Genomic DNA, 16,658 nt, shown 5'->3' with positions numbered 1-16,658 from the left:
AAACATTGATGTGGCTGTGTCCTTGTAGTATGCTGTTTTTAGGTCCTTTGGGTATAGTCTGAGAAGAGGAATAGCTTAGCTGAGTCAAATTGGTGGTTCCATTCCCAGCTTTCCAAGGAATCTCCATACTGCTTTCCAAATTGGCTGCACCAATTTGCAGTCCCACCAGCAGTGTATGAGTGTACCTTTTTCCCCACATCCTCGCCAGCACTTGTTTGTCTTCATAATGGCCGCCATTCTTACTGAGTGAGATGGTATCTTAGAGTAGTTTTAATTTGCATTTCTCTGATTGTAGAGATGATGAGCATTTTTTTCGTATATTTGTTGATTGATTTATATCCTGTTTTGAGAAGTGTCTGTTCAGGTCCTTGGCCCATTTATTGATTGGATTATTATTATTTTTTTTGGTGCTTATCTTGTTGAGCTCTTTATATATCCTACAGATTAGTGCTATGATGTGTGGGGGGTAAAAATTTGTTCCCAGAATGTAGGCTCCCTATTCACCTCACATAATATTTCTCTTGCTGAGAAAAAACTTTTTAGTTTGAATCCATCCCATTTGTTGATTCTTGGTTTTAATTCTTGTGCTACAGGCATCTTATTAAGGAAATTGGGGCCTAGACCCACGTGATGGAGATTAGGGCCCACTTTTTCTTCTATTAGACGCAGAGTCTCTGGTTTAAATCCTAGATCCTTGATCCATTTAAGTCAACATTTGTGCATGGTGAGAGATAGGGATTCAATTTCATTTTGTTGCATATGGATTTCCAGTTTTCCCAGCACCATTTGTTTAAGATACTATCCTTTCTCCAGTGCATGCTTTTGGCACCTTTGTCTAATATAAGGTAGTTGTCACACATTTTAAAATTGCAATTGTTAAGATAAATTTTATATATGCACAACCAATAATATATATGTGAATATACCATTTGTAATTGAATATCTAAGTTGAAATACACATACACATTCATATTACTGCACATATATTTATGTAAATAGGTTTAGGTATAAGGGTTTTGTGAGAGTTAGTATTAAATTATGGCTTGGGTTAGGGTTGATGTTTGGGAATGAATAAGTTTTTTGGAAAACATGAATATTAATGAGCATATACTTGTGAAAATATCTATAAAAACACATATAAACACATATGCTTTAAAACAGTGAAAGGTTTAATGTGAGTTGTATGAATATACATTTCTTATTTTGCAAATGCAGAAATAAAAAATATATATTAATACAAAAATATGTAAATATGCCATTGATAATTGAATATATGTATCAAAATACACAAAAACATTCATGTAAGTACATAAGCTTTTATGTAAAATTAGATTTACTTAAAGGGGTATGCATAGGATTAGTATTAAATAATGGCAAGAGTTAGCAATATGGCTATGGAACGAATATGTATATCAAAAAACATGAATATTTCTAAGAATATACATGTGAAAATATATAAAAATATATTTTTTTGAAATAGAAAAGAGTTTAATGTGAGATGTATACATACACATTTTAAAATTTGTGAATACACAAATAAATATTCATATATATTATATATGCAAATATATTTTTGATAATTGAATATATATGTCTCATTACACATGTATATTCACAATTTTATGTATGCTTCTATATTAATGTAGATTTAGGTATAAGATTATATTTAGGTTTAGTGTTAAATTTTGTGTAGGGTAATGGTTAGGGTTAGTAAAAGAAATGCATATGAAAAACCAAGAATACTCATTAGAATAACTCATGAATATAAGTATGAAAATATAAATAAATATACATGTTTTGAACTAGGGAAGACTTTATTTTTTATTTATTATTTTAAAAAAATTAGTTGTTGATAGACTTTTATTTTACTTATTTATATGCAGTGATGAGAATCAAACCCAGTTACTCACACATGCCAGTAAATTGCACTACCACTGAGCCCTAGCCCCAGCCCTGAACTAAGAGAAGTTTTAACATAACACATATGAATACAGATTTTTAAAAATAGTACTGCACAGATTTATTATATATATGAGTACATACTTATACATATTCTTTTTTTTTAAAGAGAGAGTGAGAGAGAGAGAAGGACAGAGAGAGAGAATTTTAACATTTATTTATTTTTTCTTAGTTCTCGGCGGACGCAACATCTTCGTTTGTATGTGGTGCTGAGGATTGAACCCTGGCCGCACGCACACTAGGTGAGAGTGCTACCGCTTGAGCCATATCCCCAGCCCAACTTATACATATTCTAATATAACATTGATACCTGTATACATAGTTATTTACAAATGAATATTAAAATTATTATATATGCTTTTATTTAAAGGTAGGTTTAAGTATACAAGTAAATATAGGATTATTATCACTTTCAAATTTTGGTTTACATTTACGTTTATCTTTAGGGAATAAATATACTAGTTGGAAAAATGAATACACCTAAGAATGTGCATGGTAACATTTGCATAAAAATTAACATAACTATATGTTTTGAAATAGGGAAGGGTTAATATGAAATATAAATACAAATTTTTAATATGCAAATGCAAAGATAAATTTTATATATGTATATATAATAACACTTCTGCAAATATAAGTGATAAATGTGTATGTAAATATAAATATGAGTATTCATATAAGAATATATGCTTTTATCTGAATGTAGGGTAGTTATAGGGGTAAAACTATGGTTAGTACTAAATTTTGTATGTAGTTAGGGTTAGGGAATGAATAAGTATATTGAAAAATATGAATGTTTTAAGAATGCACATGTGCAATTTTGATGTTTTGAAATTCTGAAGGGTTCAATGTGAGATTTAGGAAGACACATTTTTAATTTGTAAAAGCAGATATATATATATGTATATAAAAATGTATATATGCAAATATACCAATGATATATGAATGCAAGTCAAATTACACATAAACATTAGCCAATTAATAAGTATATGGAAAAACAAGTAATTATAAGAATGTACATGTAAATATTGGATGTACTTCTTTGGGAAAAGCTGGGGGAGCAGGGAAGGAAAAAGTTACTTCATTTGCAGTGTTGTTGAACAGTGTTGTCATTGAGTGCCAGATTAGAGGTCCTTTCAAACTTGGCTAGAAAGGAGGGCATTTTTAAAGCCCTTGAAGAGGCTACGTGGCAACAAACATCTCTGTTCACCCATGAATGACTTCAAGCCTCAATGTCACCATCAGGTCAGAATGCTCTTTCTCACCCAGAATAACAGGCCCAGGTTCACTACGTGTGCTTCCATGAACCATAACCTGCATTGGCATGGTTCATCCTGTCTGCCTGTCTCAAAGCCCCATGATTGGGTGAGGCTTACTGTTTTCAGAAAAGCCACTTGTGCCCTTGCATGGGTGCCCTGCTTCCCTGGGAGGTGCATGGCTGAACAGTGGGTTGAAAGAAAAGCATAAAGGGGCTGGGGTTTCTGGGCAGTGGACCCATGTACAGACAGCACTCTTGGACATTCCCACTTTTTCCTTGATTCCTGGAAATCTTAAATGCATCTTCCCTTCTTTTCAATTGTTTATCTCAGGTATTTTGTCACTGTGTTGGCAAGTGACCTAATACAAGCAAAAAGGGAGTCTCATATTTTATTAAGGATGTTGTTCAGAGTAGATGATTTGACAACAGAACTAAATGATGAGTCAACAAAGTAAACCTTGTGAAAAATCACCAAAAGTTTTGAAATGAACCAAAGCATTTTAGTAAAGTATACATATGGGGTAAAGATAAAACTTACAAGGAAATTTGGAAATAATTTTGAGCACAAGATAACTGACATTCAACCAATCAACAGCAACAGGATGCGTCTTAAGTTCTTAAAGTACTGCTTCTACTTCAACTTGCTTACATTAGAAAAAGATATATGGATGGATAAAATAAATGTTGACTCTGATCATCCACCTAGATTAGTTACAAAAACAAACAAACAAACAAAAAACAAGAGGGAAGAAATTAGAACAAAGTGGATGGGAAAAGATAATAAGGGCCTACCCTTATTATCTTTTTCCAGGAAAAATAAAGACAGGAGAAAATGATGACATCATAAAGAAAAACACGAAAACAGAAAAAAATTTCTTAAAAAGTTCACTAAACTTTATGAGGACAAAACCAAGTAAGATAGAAAAGCACAATGAGCAATACCAAATACAAAAGTTATCTGAATTGATCCTATGATGTTACAATGACTTAGTACTATGTATACTCTTGTAATGATGTATGATATGAAAAACAATTATCTCAATGACAACAAAGATGACAAGCATCTTGCCAAACCAATTATCAAACTTCCTCCAAGAAAAAGTGGATGCAGTGCCCAGAACTCTGGCGGGTGCTAGGGGAAGAGCAGCAATGAGCAGGCTGCAACCCAAGGTGCAGGAGCAGCAAAACACGTTTGAGGCAATGACAGGAAGGAGCCAGTGCTACTCTCCCTTCAACACACACACTTCTGCTGACACCCCCTAGTGAGTGCAAGCTCATGCAAAGCACCTGAGGCTGCTAGAACTGCTATGTAACCTGAACATGCATGAGGAAGGTGACCCAATACGGGTCTGGCCGCCCAAGCCTCAGGGGACCAAGTTGGTGGTCACTTCTGAAGGCTCCTTCTCTTAACCCTTGTTCGCCCATTCCTGTTGCCTGGCTGGTCTAAATGACTATCTATCGCCCCAGTTCCTACACTCCATGGTGACGATTGATTAACTGGGAGAGATGGGTGGCAATGTGCTCAAAAGGCTGATGAAGCTAAGTGAGAACCACCAAGGCAGAGGTTGGGAGCTGGTGGTTGCCAAGGGTTGAGGAGCGGGGTGGATGGTGCAGTGAGTGGCTGCAGCTGGGCTGACAGCAGGGGCAGCCTCCAACCCTGGGGCTGGGCAGCACCAGTAAACGCTTGCTGCTCGATTTTTTGCACACCTTTCCTATTGGAGGTTAGGTCCACCTCCTTTGATACAACACCCAGGACAATAGGCGGAAAAAAGGCTCCATGAGTCTGGAGTCCAATCTGCACGCCCAAGAGGAAGCCTCTTGTTCTCTAGCCTCTACTTGGCTGTCATCCTCTACTTTGAATGGAGCTCCCATGCCAAGGGCTCAGGGAGGACTGCACCATGACCCTAGTAGTGCAGGCACTCCATCCTAAGCCCCAGTGAGCAGACATCTGCTTGCTCAAACGTGACTGTGAGAAGTTTTCCTCTGCTTACCCAGAATTCTGTTCCAAAACCAAGGACCCAGCAGACATCCCACCAGTGCCACTGAGTCCTGTCACCTGGGCTGCAGCTCCAGTGGAACTGCTCTGCGCATCCAGGCAGAGGGGTCCCTTGGAGATTCTTTGGTTCTTCTACTTCTAGGGTGCCTACAATGCTTCCTGGATAGACATGCTGAATGCCTTAGGGATCACAGCCCTGTTGAATATCTCCTCCGAATGCCCAAACCACATGGAAGGATGCTACCAGTAGAAATGCATCTGGTGGAAGACAACCACAAGTCCAACATGGGCTCCTGGTTCATGGAAGCCATGGAGTAGGACTGTGTGGTAAAGGACTACCGCAGTCCAGGGATGGTGCACTGCTAGGAGGGCATCCTGTGCTCTGCTACCATCTGCTTGGCTTAGCAGGAATAAGGAATGGGCAGCTGAGGCTGGAGAAGGCCTTGAGCTGCATGGAGCAGCTGTCCCAGGTGCTGGCCACATCCTGCCCCTCCAGGCCCGCCAGCCCTTCAGGCCCCTTAGGGGTGCTGCAAGCCCACTCCCACCCTTACCTCACAATTTGTCTTCAGCTTCCCTATCTTCCTGGGTGTGCACTCGGCCCTCAGCTGACTGCTGGACCTTCTCGGCCTCAGCACTACCTCCCCCAGCACTCGGAGCCACTCACCTAACCCCTAAAACCAAGGTTGCTGCCAGCAAGGGATGCAAGATCCTCGTGGGGACTGAACAATATAAAATTTGTTTCAAGAGTACATAATGAGTCTAATGTCTACTATGGCAGATGTCTTTTTCTCCATTTATCATGTTTTCTACTACTGCATAGACAAGTGCAGTTTCCCAGTCTCATCTGAAGTAAGAGTTCCAATTGGCATTGATTCTTCAATGAGATGAATTCATGTGAGACAAACCTACATGTGCATATGGGCAATTCGGTGTAGGAGAGGCATGTAGGTAATTTGTGTTCTTTTGAAGTCAGTACGTGTCCAGTGGAAGTGCTCTGCGCATCCAGGCGGTAGGGTCCCTTGAAGTTGGGTTCCTGACAGCAAGGTGTTAAGTGGCACAAGTTGTGGGGGCAGTGTCCACTGGAATACTTCTGTGCTGTATTTGCACCTTCCTCCTGGCTCCATTTTTTTTTTTAGCTGTGCAGAATCCAACTAGAGGTCTCTGTCCTTCGTGGAAAATTTATAAATTATGGAAATATCTTGAATATATCCCTTAACGTAATATAAGTGCACTATATTATATAATTAATTATATAATTATATGTAATTAATTATATAATATAATTACTGGAGGGAACTCTACTCTCTGCATATAAAACCTGGCTGATGCCTTATTTGTAAAGATTGAGTTGATTGACCTAAAAACATGCCATTGTTATGTTAATGAGCTTTGATGAAAAATACAAGAACAACTTTTAGAGGAGAGACTTACTTTGTTTCCCAATTTCAGAGTGTTTAGACTACCACTGGCTGGCTCCAAGGCAGAAATATTATGGGGGAAGGATATGATGGAGGAAATCTGCTCAGCACATGGGAGCTAAGAAGCAGGGAGAGAGAGAGAGAGGATGGGACCAGGAAATATATAGCCCAAGGTCATGCTCTCTCTGACCTTCTTCCTCCCATTATGACTCATCTGCTTACAGTTACCAAACAATAGTTGATTCAAATTTTTAATTCATCAAATGGATCAATCCAGCTCTTGTAATCCAAATGTTTCACCTCTGAACATGGTCGCTTTGTTTAATACTTGAGTTCTTTAGGGGACACTTCTATGTCCATACTATAACAATTGACTTGCACATGGTTAATATTCAGTGCATTTTTCTATTATTATCACTAATGCTACATATACAGCAACTACCACAAGATGTGAAGGAAGAAAGGATCCATTCATAATAGCAACAACAAACCAAATAATTACAGAAACAATATACGAGAGATGTGCAAAATCTATTGGAAGGATAATTTAACATACTAAGTTATGCACAAAAAGAGACTTGAATTGATTTTTCTTAGACTAAATATAATTAAATTTTTTCTTCTGCCTAAAAGATTCATAAAGACTATAATTTCAAAAGGAATATCAATATGATTTTTTCAATTTTATAACAATACAAGCTGATTTTAAAAATTTTTTAATATTTATTTTTTAGATATAGTTGGAAACAATACTGTTAAATTTATTTATTTATTTATATGTGGTGCTGAGGATTGAACCCAGGGCCTCACACATGGTAGGCAAGGGCTCTACTGCTGAGCCACAACCCCAGCCACAAGAAAGCTGATTTTTAAAAATCGGATTGACGAAGATTCTAAGGAAAAGCAAATTTACATACTAATGAAAATGTAAGAGAAAATCATATTTAAGAGAATTGTTATACAAAAATGAATGAGAATGAAAAGCACACAATCAAAACTTTTGGTGGACTACCAATTTATAGGAGTACCCCCTAAAATAAGGTTTCATGAGAGACAATTGTGTTTCTTCCTCTTTTTAAATAGCCTTTTAGTTGTTGATGGACACAATAACTTTATTTTATTTATTTATTTTTATGTGTTGCTGAGGATCAAACTAGGGCCTCACACATGTCAGGTAACCTCTCCACCACAGAGTCATGACTCAGCCCCAAAGGACAATTATTTTTAGTCTAGTCAGTATAGAGTGATACTCTTGATAGTGACTGTCACAAATGGTTTATTTAGAATACTATTATATATATATATATATAATTTGTTTGTAGATTACACTGTTCTTTGCCTAAAGAAAAGAGCAGTCACTGATATTGTCAAGACGTTGAGTAGAGTAAAGGGAAGTATTCTAAAGATGCACTGTTTAGAGTAGAACCTGATGTTATAGAATACATAGGGGTAGCTTTTATATTTTTATATCTCTTTGATTTGGTTTTACTTTCACCTTGGGTGTCTTTTTTAATTTCAGCATGGGACATCTTTTTGGTTTTCTGATCTTTCTTTATTGAAGATATTTTCCCATTCTTACCCTGAAAAATGGAAGATTGCAGACAACAGCAAGAGAAAGAAACCAATAAAAGAATGAAGGGCACATGCTCTTTCTTGGACAGGTCCTCTCATCTCTCCTGCAGGCCCACTGTGGACACTTCCTAAAATGGCTGTTCCCCAGAGAAAGTAGGACACAGTCAATAGAATAGTGGCAGTTTTTTTTTTTCTTATTGCAAATGCCTTGGCAGGTGCCCTTCTCAGGCTGACTGTTAATTTAGAGCTCTGACTTTAACTCACCCCCAACACATATCAAGTCTACTACAAGAAGCACCACTCCCCACCTGCCCAAATCTGGAAATCCACAGGCTGTCAAGGACTCGTGATACTCTGCCTCAGCACAGAACAGTTTACTTCTTTCCAGTAATATGACCAGGCATGTCAGGATTGACCTAGACATTGACACACTACATACTTTCATCTAAAGTATTTTCAGTTTTATTCTTAAAAATGCAATTGGCATGGTTTGAATGAACTTTCAGGTAGCAGAACATGGGAATGTTCCTGGAGAGTGGCATTCCTGGAGAGGGCATGGAAGCTCTGCACCTCTTCTCCCTTACCTGTTCTCTCTTTTCATCTGTCAATCTATTCTGTAATATCTTTTGTTGATAGACCAATAAATTTGCAAACACAGTGTTTCCCTGAGTTCTGTGAGCTGCTCTAGCAAATTAACCAAAAGTGAGGAGGGGATTAGGAACCCCAATTTATAGCCTACCATCTATACATATGATAGAATAAATACACACACACACCCCACAGCCTATGCTTGCTTTTGGAATCCAAAGTGGAGCACAGCCTCATAAGAATCACCCTCAAACTGTGGGATCTAATCCTATTCTCTAAGAAGTGTCAGCATAGAATTGAATTACAGGGCTCCCAGAGGGAATCCACTAGAGAACTGACTAACTGTTAGAGGATCAAATATCCACACACATTTTGGTGAAAAAAAGTCATTCTGCATTAAGTATAAGAAAAGAGAAAATGTACTTTTTTTCTATAATTTAGGGATGTTGATCTGTAAAAATAGAGCTTCTGCCTCTGCCAACTCAGATCTTAGGGACCAGCCATGAAAATAGTAACATAAATAAACATCAACAGTGAAATGTGCCAGTTGGTGATTTCTCATTTTGACACATGGTGAAAAGAACAGTTGGAGTCTTGGCCAGTTCATATTTCCCTTTTACATGGGTTTGAAATGCTTTCTGGGGTAGTGAAAATTGCCTTGGGTAACACAGTTTTCCTACACAATAATTTGTGACCATTTTCTCCAACATCTTGCAATTTTGTTGGCATTATATGAAACTTATTTAAGAGATTAGTAATAACATGCTTTACCTCATGCTTCTATTTTATGCACCTCTTTTAAAAATTTGCTATCAAGTCCACAGTTATATTATTAGTAATTTTATAATAAGATCTTACTTTGTATTTTTCATTATGTACTACTATTGTGAATTCCTCTGTACTTTTGTGAAGAATCTGTACTTTCTCTTTTTACTCTGGTTATGGAACACTTTAAAATGATAAATTTCCATTGCGGTATGCCTGTGTGTGTGTGTGTGTGTGTGTGTGTGTGTGTGTGTGTATGTGTGTGTGTTTACACATATGTATGTGTGATTTAAACTTTTCTTTAATGTTTTATATGTCTTTGTATCTGAAGACAAGCCAGGACATTTTTCTTATGTTTATGTTATTTTTTCTTATCTGTGCTCGCCCAATGTGTCCTTGAATTTTTACATTGGCAATGATTTCTTATATTTGAGATAAAGAGGACAAATTATTTATGTAAAAAAGAGTTAAGTTAAACATTATTTGAATCTTAAATTTCTGCTGTTTGAAATTTTCCATCAAGAAAAAGAAAATGATAAGATAAGCTACATATAATATTTACAATTTTAACTGTATTCAGGTATCTGACAAGATTTATGGTCATTGGAAAACTTCAAATTTGGATAATAGTAAGACAAGCAACTTAAGGAAGGATCAAATATTTCAACAGATACTACACAAAGAAAGGAATGTAAACATCAATGAACACCTGAAAATTTGCTCAAGAGCACGAGTCATCAGGAAAACAAAAATGAAGACCAGCTCACATCCATCACAATGTCTAAAATTCAAATGACAATGCCAAGTGTTGGCAGGGATTTAGAACAACTGCAGCTCCATCCTCTGTTATTGAGAGGGATACATGTTACTATCACTTTGAAAAACATTTTGGTGGCTGCTTATGAAGATGAGCATACACTAATCATGTGACCTGTCAATGCAGGGACCTGTGGTGGCTTTGCTTCTTTTGTGGCTCCTGGAAGGCAAGGGTCTCAATGCTGGAGCACACAGAAGGACCCTTAACGATTTCACCTGCAAGTAAACAAAAGAATTCTGTTCAGATGGAATTGTTAGACCCCACTTATGATGCCCAGACACTGGAATTAGGGCAAAGCATGCAGGAAGGCATAAACATGGTGGGAGGTAGTAAAAAGAATGAGTCAAGGGGATGCACTGGGTCTGGAGGAGATTCCAGGTTCCAGCTTAGAGGATAAGCTTCCCTGTGCACCCAAATCCCTGGTGCCCCAGCCATACCCCTACTGCATGTCATATGGTCAGATCCTACTACTGTCCTTTTATTACCCAGTTCATACTACATGTTATGTGGTCTGAAGAAAAATAAAGGCCTTGTCATATTCCAGGAAAAGAAGGATGAAGCATGAAACACGCACATGTAGAAACAGCCTGTACTGAAGAGGACATATTGGGGCAAGTTCCCCTGTTAAGTGTGTGTCTCATTTTTCATAAGGAGAAGTCAAATTGGCAGGGACCTCAGAGATGATAGAAGTCTAGGTCCACCTTTAACAGATGAAGGGTAGTAGCTCACAGAGGCAAAGGGGCCAGCCAATGGCATACAACCAGTTAGCATTTAGCCTGGAGTAAGAGACCAGATATTTGGAACAAAGGAGGGTGGCCTGCACACTGGAGGGAGCCAGCAGGAACTGGAGGCTGTGGGTTAACTTGGCAGGGATAGGAAGAGGCTGTACAGAGCCAATCCTCTAAGTGTTTTGTTAAGAGGCTCAGGAAAGAAAGCAATTCTCGGAGAAGAACCAAAGGGAATTAGAAAACAAGAGCTAGTTAATATACATCCCATGCTTGATCACACTATGTGTGTCAAGGCTCTCAGGGTACAACTTAGGAACATTCCTAGAATGCTCAACTGCTCTGATGTTTACCATATAAGTTTAAAGGTTTAATTTCTCATATTTAAAACAATCAGTTATACATCAAGTTTCTCTTAATAGGATTTCTAGGGAATTATTAGCACAGCATTTAAGTGAATGTAGAGAATATCTGCTATATATATATATTTTAAAACTTTTCCCTTGAGTATTTTTTTCTTTTATTTTTTTTTATTGGTTGTTCAAAACATTACAAAGCTCATGACATATCATCTTTCATACATCTTTTTTTCATTATCAGTTTTTTCTTTTATATCCAGGAGACCAAATGGATCTTCCTTCATGTTTTTTAAAGAAAATGGGGTGTTAAAATAAAATGCTGTTCTTAACCTAATTTTGTGCACTAAAGTCAATTTATATGGTTATGCCTTATTTGGTTTTTCATAAAGTAGTTCAGGAAAGTCCAGAATGCACATATGGCCTCAAGATCTCTTGCTAGACAACTAATTCACAGAGAGACTTTGAAAGTTTCTTCCCTCAGGGACCAAATGAACTGCATTTCTCTGGCTTCTTGCTTGACTGACATCAAGGAGAGAAAATTGGGCTAAAGGGGAGAGATGGTGAGGAGAGGAGAATAATAACAGGGTAGAAAGCTGAGCGGGCAGGAGGGTGAAGGGATGGAATCTTAAGAGGAGGCTATCCAGGAGCTAAGACCTGTGTGGTGAACCTGATATCTCCTAGAAGGTAAAGGAGGTCAGGGTCACTTACAGAGCTGATGTCAGATGGTGATGTATTTGAAGCAGGCTCTGCGACTGTGTAAGATGCAATCGTTGCTTTAGCTCCAAGTTAGCCCTTGCCTTCTTCAAAACATCATGTGTCCTGGTCACTGAAAGAGGAAAAGAGCCCCAGACAGAAGGAATTTCCAGCTGGGCCCTACTTGCTGGGCATGCATTTTCTTCTCACCCCTCAATCATGGCCTCTTGCTGACCCCTTTGTCCCCCCCTCCTTCTGCAACCACAATTGCTCATGTCACAGGGGGGTTGGGCCCAGTGCATCAGACTCTCCCTTCCCAACATTCTCAGTGCCTCTGTGGTCACTGTTTATCTGCAGCACAAGTGGGACATCTGTAGGACCAGCCCTTTCCTCTGCTGCTCCACAGCTCAGGGGCACCTACGCTGGCTGACAATGAACTGCTCCATGTTCTCCTTCTGCTGGTTAGCAGTCTTCAGACGCTCAGCTGTGCTCTCAAGGAGCTTCTCCTGTTTGGATACTTGGACTCTCAGATCCAGGAGCTCCCTTTCCATTGATTCATCCTGGAAAAGAAGGACAAGCTCTCAGACAACAGTTTGGAGACCGAATGTATGCAGTTCTTTGTGGTTCCTACCAATCAGAAGCAGAACTCTATAATCTTCTCAACAGACTGAGTTCCCTTCATTATAACTTCTCAATCCCTCAGTTCAGCACAGTTGAGAAAAAGACCACAGGTAGGAATGTTGAGAACCTGAAAGCCCCCAATCAAGGATCAAGGAGACTGTGACTCCAGACCCACAGCAACTCCCAACTGTGAACAAGACCTCCAAATCAGTCCTTGAAGTAGTTTTGTCTCACCCTTCTCCCATCCATGCAGGACTTGGAATTTCAGAGATACTATGTCTGGGACACAGGGCTACCTGATGACAGTGTTCACATTTCAAAATGTCTGTACGAACCTGAAGATGGTAAAGTGCTTCCGTGTAATTAGCATAGTTTTTTTCCCCAAACATACCAGTTACATTAATATGGAAATAAACACTAGTGAGGGGATCCAGAGACTAGCCCACCCAAAGCAGTACAATTCTTTAGGGGCTCTTCCTTTTCCCCAGATTGGAACACAGATAAAAGGTGTGTTGGGATTCTAGGAGCATGACTGAAAGAAGCTGCAGGATCACAGTGACTTCCTTTGATCTTTTGACCAAGAAGCCCTGAGGAATGGAGAAGCTTCAAAGGCCCCTGAATTTTAGTTCAAACTTCAGATTTTTTGGAAGCAGGTATTTATAGATTACCAGGGCATCTATGTCTGTACTTCTCCATTTCCTTTTCTTCTTTTGAATTATTATCTTGTGGTTTGGGGTGTGAGGGCAAAGTAAGGTAATCAGAGCTTCAATGAAAACATCCACCAGGGGTCTCCCTCCAGGATGCTACATTAAGATCCAGCACATTCTAACAACCTTGTAGCTCCTGACCCTCAGAAAGCCCTGGAACTGAGAATACAGAATCTCATGGGGCAGAAGAACAGGGCTTATACCAGAAGACAACACTGGCCTCTTACCACTTTGCCAGGCAGCCCAGGGCCGTGGAAGCTTGGTAAAGCTGCTCTCCAGAACATGGTCAGGAGCGAGGCTGACTCATCTAGGGTGTGCTGCAGGGCATGAGCACTGCTTCTTAGCTCATGGAAACATTTGCTGCCTGGTGCCTGTGGAAAGGTGGGAGGGAGCCATGGACATCACTGAAGTTGAGACATCTCAGGGTTCACGACATTGCAGCCCTGCACAAGACTCAAGCTTCCTTTGTGGATGAGGCACAAAGCATGGGCTGCTTGAACCTGGAAACCCTGGCTCATCGCTTTGAGGTCCTAGGACTGAAGTGTGGCTCCTTTTACCTGGAATGACTCCTCACCTGGACACCCTATATAAGGCTGTCACAGCTCATTCCCATGTCATGTCCTCTACAGACCTTTTACCTTCTCCGCATGCAATAAAATACCCTTCTGCACCAGTGAATGAGAGGCACAGATGTGACTTCTCACATTAGGCCTGTGGCCCATTAGTTGGTTTATGAATAGGGATATGTATCTTGCCCTGAAGTGGGGGTTACCTGGATGCAAGGCTCTGTCTATACATCCATGGGTCTCTGGTGGCTCAGACAGCACAGCCATTAGCCCTTGTTGTCTCTCAACAAAGATGTACTCTGAGAAGCATTTGCAGATTGCCTCCCTCCCATTTCCAGGTTCTTACTCTTTCCACACACAAGGCCTTTATGGATGCAAATCCCTTAGTACCTGTCCACCTGATTGATTTTAATCCACATGAGTCAGCATGACTATAACAGATAATGAGCCATGAGACCCTGCTGATTTCAACATCATATGGGCATCAACTCTTAACAAATACTTTACTGAGTATGGTGGCAACACTGCACAGACATCTCTGTGGCTCTGAGGCAGAATATCTAGTTGGTTTCCTATACCACAGAGTAGAACATAGAATGAATCAGGAGATAGGGAAACAAGGGCTTGGCTAGAATAATTGGAAGATGCTTTCTCTGTCATTGGGAGATGCAGGCCACAAAAATAAATAGGGGAGAAGAAACTAGAATTAAGGACGAAGTGCACAAAGAAAGAGTGAAGGCAGGAGCTGCAGGTGTGACTACCTCTGAGCCCTGAGGGTCAAGGCCCAGGAAGTTGCATGTGGGTGTCAGGAGAGACTGGATCTGTTCAACCAGCTGTTTCCCCTCCGCAATCTGCTCTCTGAGAGCAGTATAGTCATCAATGTGGCCTATGATGTGGCGGCCATGCTTGTTGGCGAAGGAGCCATCCATAGAATCACCCTCTAGCTTCAGAGAGTTCTTCATTCCTGAAGGACCATTTGAATCCAGCTCTGAAAAAGAAAACCACAATAATAAAGATCTGCTGTTATTCATGATAATATCCTAGGTTCTCACCATTGCAGAGACAGTGAAAGAGCCCAGGCTCAAGAAAGGCAGCCTTCAGAAATGCAGGGTGGCTCAAGCCCATAGACACCTTTTGGTTTCTTTATTTTTATAATCTTTCTTACATCATTACACGATGATAAACTTTCCAGAAAAAAATTTTGATTTCATTGACAAGTGGGCTATTCAGGAAAATATTATAAACATGAAAGTTTTCTGTATAGAAAAGGCACAGACAATTGAATAAGAATGTGTACAGGGCAATGACCCAAACAGAGCAATAGGACAACTGTGGCAAGAAGAAGAATGAGAAGAAAGGCAGCCACAGAAGACTCAAGGAACATGGATGATGCTTTCTCTATCAGAAAAAAGGATTTCGCACACAGAAAATCTTCTAAATTCACATGACACACTTACAGAGGACCAACAGTTATTTGCATTAATAATTTTCCTTCATTGTGGCCAAGCCCTTTAGTTGTCATATTTATACCATTTGTCCTGGTGACAATGACAGTTATCTGAACCAGGAGAAGAGAAAGAAGAGCTGTGGAGGACCAGAGTTAGAAAATCCATGCCAACACCCCAAATACAGAGGAAACACCTGAATCCAGGGAGTAAAAACAACCAGTGTCAAGGACATCACAAACAGCCTGTACCCCAAATCATGCACAGTCTAGCCTTCACCACACAAGATCTAAGGTGCCAGGATTTCCCTCTCATATCATTAGCCTATATATGTCACATAGAAAAGCAAAAGTCAACAGATTGATATGTTTATTATTTGGAAAAAAATGTTTGATGTCTGGATATTCCACATGAATGTAACTTCCAGTAAAAACTTGTTAGGTACAATTTCATAAACCAACTTTGAGTATAATTTTCTTTTCTAGTACAATGCCTTGTAGTGAAACTTAAATATGCACAAAATCACATACATATATAAAATACACATACATATGCATATATGTGAAGCATGTATATGTTAAAATTTTTATCAAGGGCTAGGGTGCAGAGTTCAGTGGTAGAATGAAGAAAAAGAAACTACTCTATAGAGTGTGGCAGGTCTGGCACACACAGAAGAACTTGGGTTCAAATTCTCTGTATTACAAAATTTTATCAAAATGTAAGCTACCAATAAAAGGAGTTCCTGGTAAAAGGAGAGTGAGTCACAGCCAGGTTCCAGTTCAGGCCTCTGGAAGCTGGGAACAAGAGGAAGAGCAAGGACTGAGACATGCTGCTGCATCTCAGCTGGTACATGGGAAAGCAGTGACAGGGAAGCCCTGTCAGGAGAAAGTGAAGTGGAGACTCAACACCACACCCATGATGGGAGTTCCAAAAGGGCAAGGCAGCAACCTAATATGTGCTGAGCAGTTCTTGCCAGCCGGGTACTGTGCTTAGCAGTTTACAGATATATCTTACTTATAGGCCACAATAAAAAGTCCATGAAATTGTCCACTTTCATCTGACACTTGAGGTAATTATCTGAAAAATGAGTATTCAGTGCAACCAGAGAAAATAAGGATTAACATGACCCAAGAATATCTGGCATGAGAATTTCAAGGCTCAGACTTAGA

General features: G+C 39.4%; 1 pseudogene; it reads left to right on the top strand.

Moving 5' to 3' along the window:
- The first annotated feature begins 4,270 nt into the window (after positions 1-4,270).
- Positions 4,271-5,922, top strand: LOC110597247 (dual specificity protein phosphatase 4 pseudogene; annotated as a pseudogene).
- Positions 5,923-16,658: the final 10,736 nt, after the last annotated feature.

The sequence above is a fragment of the Ictidomys tridecemlineatus genome, chromosome 11, assembly GCF_052094955.1.
Source record: "Ictidomys tridecemlineatus isolate mIctTri1 chromosome 11, mIctTri1.hap1, whole genome shotgun sequence".
NCBI classification, from domain to species: Eukaryota; Metazoa; Chordata; class Mammalia; order Rodentia; family Sciuridae; genus Ictidomys; species Ictidomys tridecemlineatus.
This window is presented reverse-complemented; position numbering and strand designations above follow the sequence as displayed.